At 42.2% G+C, this 12,927-nt stretch overlaps 1 protein-coding gene across 1 annotated transcript in view; it reads left to right on the top strand.

Moving 5' to 3' along the window:
- Window positions 1-12,927, top strand: part of SNRPA (small nuclear ribonucleoprotein polypeptide A) — a 752,186-nt gene that overhangs the window by 184,087 nt on the left and 555,172 nt on the right. The gene's annotated exons all lie outside the window — the stretch shown is intronic.

The following is a 12,927-nucleotide window of genomic DNA, read 5'->3' as shown; positions in this document are numbered from 1 at the left end:
TTCCTGTAGGTGTTAGGAAACATGAAAGGGCTTTGAGCGGGTTGCAGTTGTTTTTTATAAAGATCACTCAGCCGCTGCATGGAGAATATGTGTGTGTGTGCTCCAGAGACAGAATGATGCTTATATATTGCAGTACTTGAGGGAAGAGAATGGTGACCTAGATGGAAGGCTGATGATGGCTGTGGACAATAGTGGATGGCTTTAAAAGAGTAGATAGAATTGTGAGGGAAGTGGAGTCCAGGATAATGTTCTGGGTTGAGTAACTGCATGGATGTTGGGACCTTTCAGAGAGAGGGGGGGAACACTGAAGAGGCGGAAGCGAGAGAGGCCAGACATTCATTTGTGACAGGAAGCAACTCTGGGTCAGCTTGGCTTTTAAGGCAAGCCCTATACTGTCTGAGGTTTGCCCGTAGGCTGCTAAGGGCACATGGGAATGTGGAATGTAGTCACCATTTCGTACAAACAGGTACTCAATAAGCTTTAAAGAAATAGCAATTTTATGAGGACCAAGGACCAGAAGAATGTGATCCTCATTCAAGATAAGGCGAGATGTGGTTCTCACGGGATGTGGTTCTCTCTCCGTCTTTTCTTTCAGCCAAAGGCTCTGATAAAGTCTTGGGTCTTTACCCTGAATTAGCCAAGGCTTTGCAGTTGCTGGTAGGAATCGGAGTATATAACTCCTCTAGAGCCACTGGCAAAAGGATAGATGAGAAAAAGGATGCTACCAGTGACCTTAAAAACAACCCAGCTGAGAAAAAAACGACAAACACAAATAAACTAAAAATATAGAAATTTATAGTCCCTTCTTCAAACACAGCTCAATTTTTATGGGTGAAATGACAAAAATGTTTAGCATTAGCTCAAAACAAAAGGAAGGGATGGAGGGAAGCAGGTGGGGGTATAGGTGAATCAAAAGTGGTGATTGGTTGTTAAAGCCGGGTTATGGGTACATGGAAATTTGTTGTACTAGTCTCTGTATGTTTGAGTATGTTGTAAAATGTCATAAGCAGGAAAAAACGAGATAAGCAACTCAAGCCTTTCTTCACCGTGATACCTGCCCAGTATCCCAGGGAGCAATCAACACTCTGTTCTCCAAGTTGTTGCTGTGTTTTGAACATTGCTTTGGCAGGAAACTTACTGTAATGAGTTTATTTATTCATGTCACCTGCTAGCTTGTATATTTTAGTGTGTCTCTGTTTCCAAGTGCCAAATACAGTGCCAAGTAGTGCTCAGTGAATGTTGGATGGAGGGGTTAATATTTTTTAATTGATTTTAGAGGGTGAGGAAGGGAGGAGAGGGAGGGAGAGAGAGAGAGAGAGAGAGAGAGAGAGAGAGAGAGAAAGAGAAAGAAGACATCGGTATGCAAGAGAGAGACATCAGTAGGTTGCCTCCTATATGTGTCCTGACCTGGAATCGAATCCATGACCTCACGACCTTCTGGTACATGAGACAACACTCCAGCCAACTGAGCCACACTGGCGAGGGCCGGTAGATGGAGGAATCTAAAAATCTGTGAATACCAGGCAATTAATAAATGTTTTCTGAATCGCATTCTGTATTTTTAGTTTATTTGTGTTTGTCGTTTTTTCTCAGCTGGGTTGTTTTTAAGGTCAAAATGATACCCAGGACAGAGAGAGTTCTCTATACCATGTAGACATTTGATGAATTCTTATTGATTCATTGCTTGGCATGCTGGTCTACTCTTCAGATGTCAGAGGTTCCAAAACAAAACAAAGAGCTCAAATAACAGAATCACCCTCAGGTAACCAGTTATCCCGGAATGGAAGTGTTGCCTTAATTGAAGAGGTGAGTGGGGATTAGTCAGGCAGGCCCTTCCTGACAGGGATGAACCTTCTCTGATGTTTTGACAGAAGGAAGGAATGAGAGGGCCTGGTTAGCGGGTTGTAGACAGACCAGCATCACTCAGGTGCAAGGTAGTTGCTGGCTTGAGAGGGTTACCCATGCAACAGGCAGCTAATGAGCAGAAGAACTTGTATATGCTTTCAATACCACCCTCACTGCAGTATTCCCCACCAACCCACTTGCCTGAATAACTCACATTCAAAACCCAGCTCAAATGACCTTCAGGGAACCTCCAACCAGCTTTTCATGGCAGAGTCCCCATGCTAGGCCACGTTCATGTGTTCTGTGCTGCGCTGACTTCACTACACTGTAATTAACCGGTTTATAAGTTGGTTTGTGCTTCTCCAGAGTGCTTAGAGGGTGCCCCCTCATTCTTTTAGGTAATTAGAGGTAGCAAGTTGAGTAACTGAGCAGGAGAGGCAGGATATAACACAATAGGGGTAGGTGGGATTACAGGGAGCTGAAGGACACACACCCGTCTCAAGTGGGAGGATGCTTCTCAGCTGATTGCACATGCCCAGTGATGCCAAATCCAGCAATTTTTTAAGAGATCTGAACATTCAGATTCACATGTTGGATGTCCCAGTTTTTTCCAAAATTTGCCACTAATTCCATTTGGGAAATAAAGATGCAGCATATGTCTGCAGACAGGATCTGGTTTTAATTCATTCCCAGAGGTAATCAGAAACCCATCTTGGTTTACTGAGAAGGGAGTTAACAATCAAAGGGATGCTAAGCTCTCAATAGAAATTGTTGAGTTGAACTCAGGTGCCCCAAGAAAACTCAACCTAGTGCCGTAGGAAAGGAAGAAGGATTTTGCAGAGAGGGGCAGAACCTACCCTTCCATCTGCTGTAGGAGCCACTCCTGGTTAGGCAATGGACTGTTTTGCAGCCTTTCTTGATATTGCTCAAACTGAGCTGGGTTTGATATTGTTTATGGCCATCAGAATGGTGTATTTGGTGTTATTGTCTCTCAACATTCCATAGATGTAAAACACCAGCTATTGTGAAACATATAATCTAAGAGATCTGATATCATCCCAGCAGTTTCAGTCTCTGGTGACTATAACTGTCCCCTTCTGGTTTAGAGGCTAAACAACCCCCAGAAATAGGACTTGTTTTGTTTTATTTGTTTTTGGTCCAAAGGATGTTCACAAGATATTAACAGTAGTCACTCATTCAACAGATATTAAGCACCTGCTGCTATATGGTATATATTGCAGATAAAATGATGGTGAAAACATAGTTACCTCAGTGGTATCATTGTAGAGGTTTTTTACTCTCTGTGCTTTTCTGATCATGTATCATTTTTTACAATCAAAAAAAAATAAGAAAACAATTTCACTTGCAAAAAGAAAAGAGAACAGTTTTGCTTTGCTTTGAAAAAATGACCCCCCAAAGAAGAGAAGAATCACCCTGGGGTTTGGGGTTTTATTTTTTAGTGGCCCGGTGCGCGAAATTCGTGCACATTAAAAGGGGATTAACTAGAGGAAATAATTTAATATTGCTATTTGCCCTTTCTCTATAATAGAAGTGTCAGAGATGAAAGAAAATTAGTAAAATGTATATGAAAACCTTCCTCCTGTCAGAGTCTGGGGCGCGCCACGGGACCCAGAGTCAAGTCCCCGCCCGCCCACCCACATGCGCCTCAAAATCGTGTGAGACCCAGACCCAGCTACCCCCTCACCCCCATTGAGCTAGATCAGCCATGGGCAAACTACGGCCCACGGGCCGGATCTAGCTGTTCTATCCGGTTCTCTTGCTCTCCCCTCCACTCCTTTACTTTGAATTTATATTAGTTCACACAAACACTCCATCCATGCTTTTGTTCCGGCCCTCCGGTCCAGTTTAAGAACCCATTGTGGCCCTCGAGTCAAAAAGTTTGCCCACCCCTGGGCTAGATCCAGACCTGGCCACTTTTGTCAAGCCCTGCCGGGGCAGGGGATATAGCCTCAGGTCCCCTGGCCCAGCACCAGGACGGGGGTGCAGCCTGAGGTCCCCCCGCCTGGTGCCAGGGTGGGGGCGTGGCCGGAAGTCCCCTGTCAAGCCCCACCTGGTGGGGGGCATGGCCTGAGGTCCCCTGGCCTGGCGCTGGGGCAGGGAGAGCAGCCTGAGGTCCCCTAGCCCAACACCAGGACAGGAAGCGCACCTCAGGTCCCTGCTGATTGCTCGTTAAGGCTCCTTATGGGAACTTGGCTTCAGCTGTGGGTGCAGCCATCTTTGTGATGGAGTAATGGTCAATTAGCATATTCCCTCTTCATTAGATAGGATAAATGTTAGAAAGAGGAATGGGAATCCAGTAAAAGAACTAATACAAAGGAAAAAAATGAATAGTTTGAAAGCTCTTTATAAGTCATCAAATCCAATGGATTCATTTTATTGAAGTGAAAACTTAAGATGAGCAAACAGCTTGTTCAAGGTCATACATGTGACCTCATCGGGCAGAACAGACAGGCCTAAAGCTTCTGCCTTCCAGCCCTGTAAGCTTTTCCATTACACCAAGTTCACGCTTGGTAAACATTAATTTGGTTGAGACAGTCTCTTCTGATTCATTTTAAGGCGGTCTTCATATATTTTATTGGGGTAAATCTGCCATTTATCCAAATCTATATATAGCTCATTTCTTTCCAAAAATCTAAGCTCTTCCAAATTGCTGAGTCAGAGAACATCTCAGTATTTATAACTCTTTAGTTGCTTCTTTATATTCATACAATATTCAGAGAAGTGTCTCAGAAACCAGTGAACTAATTAAGTTGTAATGAAGGTAGTGACTATTTCTGTCTAAGTCGATGCACCCTGCACAGTGCCTGACACATAGTTAGGTGCTCAGTAAATACTTGCCAAATGAATAATGTTAATGGGTAGGAGAACTGAGATTTTTCTATCCATAAGGGATTACTTAAGAAGTTGTTTTCCAAAGTCCCCACCAAACTTTAAGCTGGTATAACCAATAGCCTACTTGACATCTTCAGTTGAATGTCTAATAAACACCTGCAACTTAACATGTCAGAGTTAAACTTCTGATTTTACCCCTTAAACCTAATCATTCCCCAAATAAATGGCAGCACCAAAGGACAGAAACTTAAGGACATTCTTGACCTATGTCTCTCACACCTTTCATCCAATTCACCAACAAACCCTGCAGCTCTTCCTACAGACTGTCTCCTGAATCCTGCCTGTCTCACAACCTCCACCAGTACCACCCTGGTCCAGACGCTAATTAACTCCACCCAGCCTCCTAGCTGCTCTCCCTGATTCTCCTCTTGCCCCTTAATCAGATCAAGTTAATCTGATTAAATTATCCCCCAGTGCAAAACCCTCAATAGTTTCCCATCAAACTTAGAAAAAGAATCCAAAGTCCTTACCATCCTTACAGAGTCCTACAGGATCTGGCCTGAACTTCCCTCTGTGACCTTGTTTCCTAACACACTCCCCTCCCTCAGTGTGCACTAACCAAAAGGGCGTTTTTGCTCTTCCTTGAATAGGCCTTGCATATGCCCACCCCAGGGCCTTTCACCAGCTGACTTCTCAGCCCAAAAGTTTCTTTCCTCATTCTCATACCTTGCTCTTTTCTTCTACTTAGATCAGAGCTCAGATGTCAACTCATCAGAAAGGCCTTCACCTATCCTGTATAATGCCTCCCCTTAACCTGTTCCATTTTTCTTCACTGCATTTAATTACTACCTAATATTATACATGTCTATGTAATGTGTTTCCTACTATACTATAGGTTTCATGAGGTCTGGCAGGAACTATTTTGTTTATCACAGCCTTTAAAATAATGCATGGGATATAATATGTACTCAATAAATATACTGAAAGGAAGGAAGAAAGAGAGGGAGGAAGGTAGGGAGGAAGAAAGGAGAGGAATGGGGAAGAAGAAAGAGAGGGAGGTGAGGGAGAAAGAAAAAGCTTACTGGACCTTTTCACCCCTTGCTGTCTAACCTGACATTGCCAACTTAGAGGAAGATGAATTATCAAGAATGATTCAAAGGACCTGAAAGGAAACTTCCAAACCTTAGAAGGTTACAGTATAACAGCTCTGGGCATAGGTTGCCCCAATAATGTCTTCCAAACTAAGTCCAGTGCAAGAAACTTTATTTCACTTCCTAAAAGTACACCACTTGGCACTTGTACTCTGTAAATTTGATTTGGGTGTTGGATATTGTTTATATACCCAAAAGCATGTAAAAGATAGTGAATTTTTGTCCTCCCCCTAAAATTCTAGCCAATACACTTAGATCTGTTTAAACGTCTGTGAAGTCATTTGAGTTTCTTTAATTCATTGGTTTTCCTCACTGCCTCCCCCCTCTTTCTTCTATCCTTGGAGACTCTGATTAAGTTACTCCCCTTCTTCAGTCTCTCCCTCTGTACAACTGGGGTAATCATAACAACTTCTAGAGAGTGGTTGTGAGGATTAAATGAGAGGATAGGAGTAGTGCTGACAACAGGGTCTGGCGTATAGTAGGTGCTCAATAAATGCTAAGTGTTGTTATGTTTATTATCAATCATCATTCTGGTTTTTAATGGCATTCTTGCCCAGCTTCAGTTTACTTTCAAGTAAAAAAAATCTAGTCTCTTCACCTCTATAGTCAGGGCCCCACCGGGTCTTAGTTTACAACCTCACTTCTTGTTTCTCCCTGACATTAATGCTAGGCTTTAGGTGAACTTAATTTATTTTCTAACTCCATCTGACATTTAAATTTCCTACTCCAGCCCTTTAAACACCTCATTCGATTCCTTTTCTTTCATGCTCCAGCCTTTAATTTTACTTTTTAACATTTAAATTCATCTGATATTTTCTGAAATATGTTAGACCTCTTTAGCCAGCATGCCCTGAAACTAATTAACTTTAACATTTTTAAATGTTTTTTAATGATTTTACAGAGAGGAATGGGGAAGGAGAGAAAGAAACATGGATGTGAGAGAAACATCGGTCGGTTGCCTCCCGTCAGCACCCCAACTGGGGACTGAACCCGAAACCTGGGCATATGCCCTGACTGGGAATCGAACTGGCAAACTTTTGGTGCATGGGACAATGCTCAACCAAATTGCCACACTGGCCAGGGCAACTTTTTTTAAATCTTAAAAAAAAAATCTTTATTGAGATATATCATGCAGTAAATTGTTCCATATGGATACAACTGTGAAATCACCAGGTGATTCACAGATAAAGATAAAAAACATTTCCAGTAAACCGAGAAGGTTCCCTCAGGTCCATTTCCAGTCAGTACCTCCCAAAGGAAACCACTGCTCTGACAATATTGCTATTGATTAGTTTTTATTGTTCTTTAGCTTTTCTCACTCAATACTATGTCTTTGAAATTCTTCCATTTTGCTGCTTGTGCATTTAGCTTTTCTCACTCAATACAGCGTCTTTGAAATTCTTCCATTTTATTACTGGGACTATACCATTGTGCAAATATGCCACAATTTATCTATTTTTTGTTGATGGATATTTGGACTGTTTCCAGTTTGGGGCTCTTATAATAAAGCTGTACGAACATCCTTAAACAAGTCATCAGGTGGATGTATGTGCTCTTTTCTCTTGTAGCTGTGCCCAGGTTCAGTTGCTGGGTCACAGGGTGAGCATATGTTCAGCTTTAGCAAATCCTGCCAAACAGTTTTCCAGAGTGATTGTATCCAATTATACTCCCACCAGTCACATGTGAGAGGTCCAGTTGCTCCACATCCTTAAGTAATTGGTGGTGTCAGTCTTTTAATTACCATTCTGGTATGTGTGAAGTGATATCTTGTTTTAATTTTAATTTCCCTGAGAATAATGATGTTGAGCACCATTTTATATGCTTTTTGACCACTTGGATAACTTTTTTAAAAGTATTTGTTCAAGTTTTGCATCATTTTAAAAAACTGAATTTTAATTTGATTTTTAGTAGGAGTGCTTTATTATATATATGGAAACAAAGTTCTCCTCCGATTCTGTGACTTGCCTTTTCACTCTCCTAATGATGTCTTTGATGAACAGACACTATTTTTTTAATTTTATTGAATTTATTGGGGTGACATTGGTTAATAAAATTATATAGGTTTCAGTTTTACAATTCTATAACACATCACCTGTTTTTTGTATTGTGTGCTCATCACCCCAGGTCAAGTCTCCTTCCATCACCATTTATCTCCTGCTTTCCCCGCTTCCACTCCCCCATCCCCTTTTCCTCGGGTAATCACCATACTGTTGTCTGTGTCTCTGAGTTTTGTTTTTTGCTTAATCCCTTCACCTTTTCCTCCCAACCTCCTAACTCCCTTTCCCTTTGACAGCTGTCAGTCTGTTCTCTGTATCTATGAGTCTGTTTCTATTTTGTTTTCTTAGTTTATTTTGTTCATTAGATTTCACATATAAGTGAAATCATATGGTATTTGTTTTTCTGTGACTGGCTTATTTCACTTAGAATACTACTGTCCAGGTCCAGCCATGCTGTCTTTTTTTTTTTTTTTTTTTATGGCTGAAAAGTATTCCACTGTGTAAATGTACCACAGCTTTTTTTATCCACTTATCTACTGATGGGCAGGCACTTGGGCTGCTTCCAAATCTTGGCTATTGTAAATAACGCTCCAATGAACATAGGGATGCATATATTCTTTCAAATTAATTTTAATGAAGTTTGATTTATCAACCTTCTCTTTCTTAAAATATTTCTTGATTTTAGAGAGAGGGAGGAAAGGAGAGAAAGGAAAACAGAGGTGGTGCTGGAGCAGCGAGCCTCCTCCATGTCCCTACTGGGGATCGAGCCTGCAACCCAGACACGTGCTCTGATCGGGAATCAAACTAGTGACCTTTAGGTGCATGGGACTCAGCTCAACCAACTGTGCCACACTGGCCAGGGCTCAACCTTCTCTTTTATGGTGAGTTCTGTTTAAAAATCTTTGCAATCATGATACTATCCTCCTATGCTTTCTTCTAAGCTTTTCTTTTCTCTTTCACATTTAGGTCTATGATCCACCTCAAATGTATGCATTTCTTAAAAAAAACCCACAACAACAACAACTCAAAATTCAGTTTTTCAGAGACTCATTCATTCTTTTAATCCCTTATGCATTTAACAGAATGTTTAATCGCCTACCGCATATCAAGCACTTGTGGGAGAACAAAAGCAATTAGAGTCAACATTTAAGGCACTCACTGGCCAGCAAAGGAAAGGGTGAGACTTGCACATAAACAACATCCAGAAAGTAGTAATTTAGTTGGAAAATACGAGATGGCCTAATTATTCACATGTGCTGCCCAGAGTCATTTTCTCTTTGAACACAAGCAGAGAGATGACATTTCCTACATGCCAGTGATCCTGTCTTTCTCGTCCTTCACTGGCCACCATGTCCTCCAGGTAAAAGTCCTAGTCCCTGTACTTGGTACATGAGATGTCCCACCATCTGGCCCCTCCTCAATCCCGACCCTCATCTTCTAGACCCCTCCATCCTCCATCCCACAGCCCCTGCACAGACACCTGAACTCCTGAGCAGAGCGAGCTGTTCATCCTGCCAGCTCTTTGTCTCTGCTTTTCCCTCCGCCTGAATTCCTCCCATGACACTGTCTGAAAGTCTGCTCACCGCTCCAGCACCACCTCTGTGAAGCCTCTCCTGGTTCCTTTCTATACCATTGTTGGTGCCTTGAAGTCTACCTCTGGAGCCAGACTGCTAGGTTTGAACCCCGCTTCTGTCACTTTCCAGCTCTGTGACCCTGGGCATGTTCCTTAAACGGCCAACCAAGTCTCAGGTTCCTCAGTGGCAATAATTGTGGATCCTGGTATGGATGGTTTTGTGCAGAATAAATGAGATTATCCAGGTGCAATTGTTCAACACAGTTTCAGGCACATAGTAAGGGCTCAGTAATTGTTTGCTTAAAAAAACAATAAAAAGTAGTTATAACCATCATACAAATGACATTTATCAGCTAAATCATAGATCACTTCCTTAATTTTTCTACAGTTGCCACTGGGACTAGTACCCACCTGTGTAGGTCCTAGTGCAGTTCTCTATGCAGGGAGCTTTATGTCCATTACCCCAACGAATCTTTACAGCAATTTACAAGGTAAGGACTAGGATCTCCAGGCTATGGTTTAAAAAACCAAGGCTCGGTCAGCTGGAACTCTGTCCCATGTCCCTCAGCTGATTCATTGAGGAATCAGGATTTTGACTCCCTGCTTCATTGCAAAGTTTGTGAGCTACTAATTACTTATCCCATCACATCACAGTGAGCTCATATTTGATGACTAGAATGGAGTCTAATAAACCCAGAACCTACCCAAGTTTGGTAAAAGGAGCATGGGCTTATCTGCACTGCTAAGGTCTCGAACGTGACCATCAGAGGCCAAGCAACCAGAGGCTGAGACCCTCCCGGCAAACAGATAGCATCTAGAGCAGTTGCTTTCCACTTTTCCCTCTTGGGAAATGGTGGTTTCATCATCAATAATTTATACTTTGTGACTTCAAGGTGTGCTCTTTAATTGACACAATGCTACCTTTCCAGAGGAACAGGTTGTCACTTTTCACAAAATTTGCCCTATTTAATGAAACTTTGTTGTCTAATTACAGACCATTTCTTCTATTGCTGTATCACAGTCCCAACCAGGAGTCTTAGGAAGATTGTTTTCAAACAGATTCTGGAACCTTGACCTCTCCAGCCCAATTGTAAAATGTCTTGAGAGCTGGGACCACATCGTACTTGTCTGTATCTCCCAGGCCACCTGACTTGGGTAGGCGGTAATTCAATAATTATCTGTTTACTGGTTTCATTCTGGGTACTGGGCTAGGCCTTGGGAGGGAGAAAGGAGGAAGCAGATTCAGATCTTGCCCTCCAAGAGCTTCTAGTCCAACACAGAAGATAATACTCAAACATAAGCAACAAACATCTGATATGGGAAATGGGGGGTGTGGTGGGCATTGTAGCAGAGAGCTACACTGGGGTACACCCCCGTCCCAAAGCATCACTTGTACTTCAACCGCTGGCATGGCTCAGAGGTTGAGCATCAACCTATAAACCAGGAAGTCACCGTTTGTTTCTCAGTCAGGGCACATGCCTGGGTTGTGGGCTCGATCTCCAGTGTGGAGCATACAGGAAGCAGCCGGTCAATGATTCTCTCTCATCATTGATACTTCTATCTCTCCTTCTCCTTTCCTCTCTGAAGTCAATAAAAAATACTTTTAAAAAAAGGTTGCTGAGGAATTTATTGCAAGTGTGGGCAAGTTACAATTCCATAACATATCATCTGTTACATGCATGCATTTTAGGTAAAACAAAGTTCAAGGTACTATGTTTGGTAGACCCTTCCTCCTAGGCTAGATGGCTCTCTCTCTTCTGTCTTTAGGAATGTTCTGGTGGGTGATGATAAGCATGACTGTTGGAATCAGGCAGAATTCGGTTTTCAATCACTTTCCAGCTGTGTGAGTTTGAACAAATGGTCTGAGCTCTCTGAACATGAGTTTACTAGTATTCGTGATTTTATGAGGTTTATGAGAATCAGTGTTTTACATAAAGCTTTTGTCATATACACAGTAGCTTTTATGCATGTTGTGAAGAAATGAATGTTCATGGGACAGATGGATGGGTGGACGGATGGATGGAGTAGAGAACAAGCCAGTCTGTTGCCATAGCAAAAAAAAAAAAAAAAAAAAAAAAAGGCACATATTCCCTTGGTCACTAATACTTTGCAATTCTATGGCATTTTGTACCCTTGAAGCACTTCTGTATTCACACAAAAATCAAAGAAAGTAGAGCCATCTCAATTTTGCCTCTGAGAAAAAAATGAGGCCTCAAGAAATGCCCAGAGTCTTGCCAAAACTGAGATTGGTCAACTTGAAACTGTACCTGGTTCAGCATCTTTAACACAATAACTTGGGGACTTGTTAGGGGGTGAGGATGAGGGGAAGGGGACATGCCTTTCAGATTACTGGCTTTCCTTTCTGAGCTGTGTGCAGCCTGCTAATTGAGCTACATGTCATGGGTCATAAAATTCCAGAATCCACACAGCTGGGGCAGGGCAGAAGTTCTTCACTTTCCCTGTTGAGAAACCGATACAAGCTGTGGACTCGATTCTCCTAACATACATACACACATAAATTCACATGCAACTTCAGGAAGCCCATGGGCACCCTGAAGACCCTCTACCATGCCCCCTCAGGTGCTCAAGACCCCTCTACAGCAGACATCCTGAGTCTGACCAACTGCAGAAACCACAAACTCATTAGCTCCAGGCAGAGTAGTAGAAACAGTACATCCAACGTAGCACACCTCAGCAACTTCAGCCAGGGACAGCCTACACTCCCAACTTTGCAATCATCTCAATTCTGAAAAGTTTATCTTTCAATAAATATCCAAAGCCAAGCCATCCTTTTCCCTACCAGCTTTTGGAAAATTTTGGTGGAAATCAAAATTGAGGTCATCTGTGTTTTAGAGATGAAAATTGCCAGCGTGTTAATGGAACAGGGTGGAGACTCGTGAATAGGATAACACATAGTTATCTAGAATCAACTGGCTTCACCACGGGCAATACCTTCACTGTCATGTAAGCCAAGATCAGGCGTGAAAGATAAAGAACCAGACTTGCTGCTGGAAGGAAACTTGTTAAGGTCATTCACACACTCGTTCAACACGTGTATTGAGCAGCTACTATGTGCTAGGCACTGTTCTAGACCCCTAGGATATATCTGAGACTAAAACAGAGAAAAATCCTTGTCCCACATATAATCATTGTGCTTATATTCTAGTGAGGAAGATGAACAAATACCCCTTAGTGTAATAAATAAATTGTACATTATGTCAGAAGGCAAAAAGGGCTGGTAGGAGGGGGAAGAAAGGAAGTCAATCAGGATAAAGGGATTAGGAGGTGTGATGGAGGAAGCAAGTTGCAATGTTACAATAAGGTTAAGGAAATATTCAATGAAGGTAAGATTTGGGTGAGGTTTGGGCAAGGCTTGAAGACGGGGAGGCTGCCGAGAAGATGTCAATAACAATACTAAATGGCTAATATTCAGGCATTCACTCACAAGTATTTATTGGGTGCATTAAGAACTGCTTGAGGTAGGCTGAATAATAGCCCCCAAACACAC

The sequence above is a fragment of the Plecotus auritus genome (genome assembly GCF_963455305.1).
Source record: "Plecotus auritus genome assembly, chromosome: 10".
NCBI lineage: Eukaryota > Metazoa > Chordata > Mammalia > Chiroptera > Vespertilionidae > Plecotus > Plecotus auritus.
This window is presented reverse-complemented; position numbering and strand designations above follow the sequence as displayed.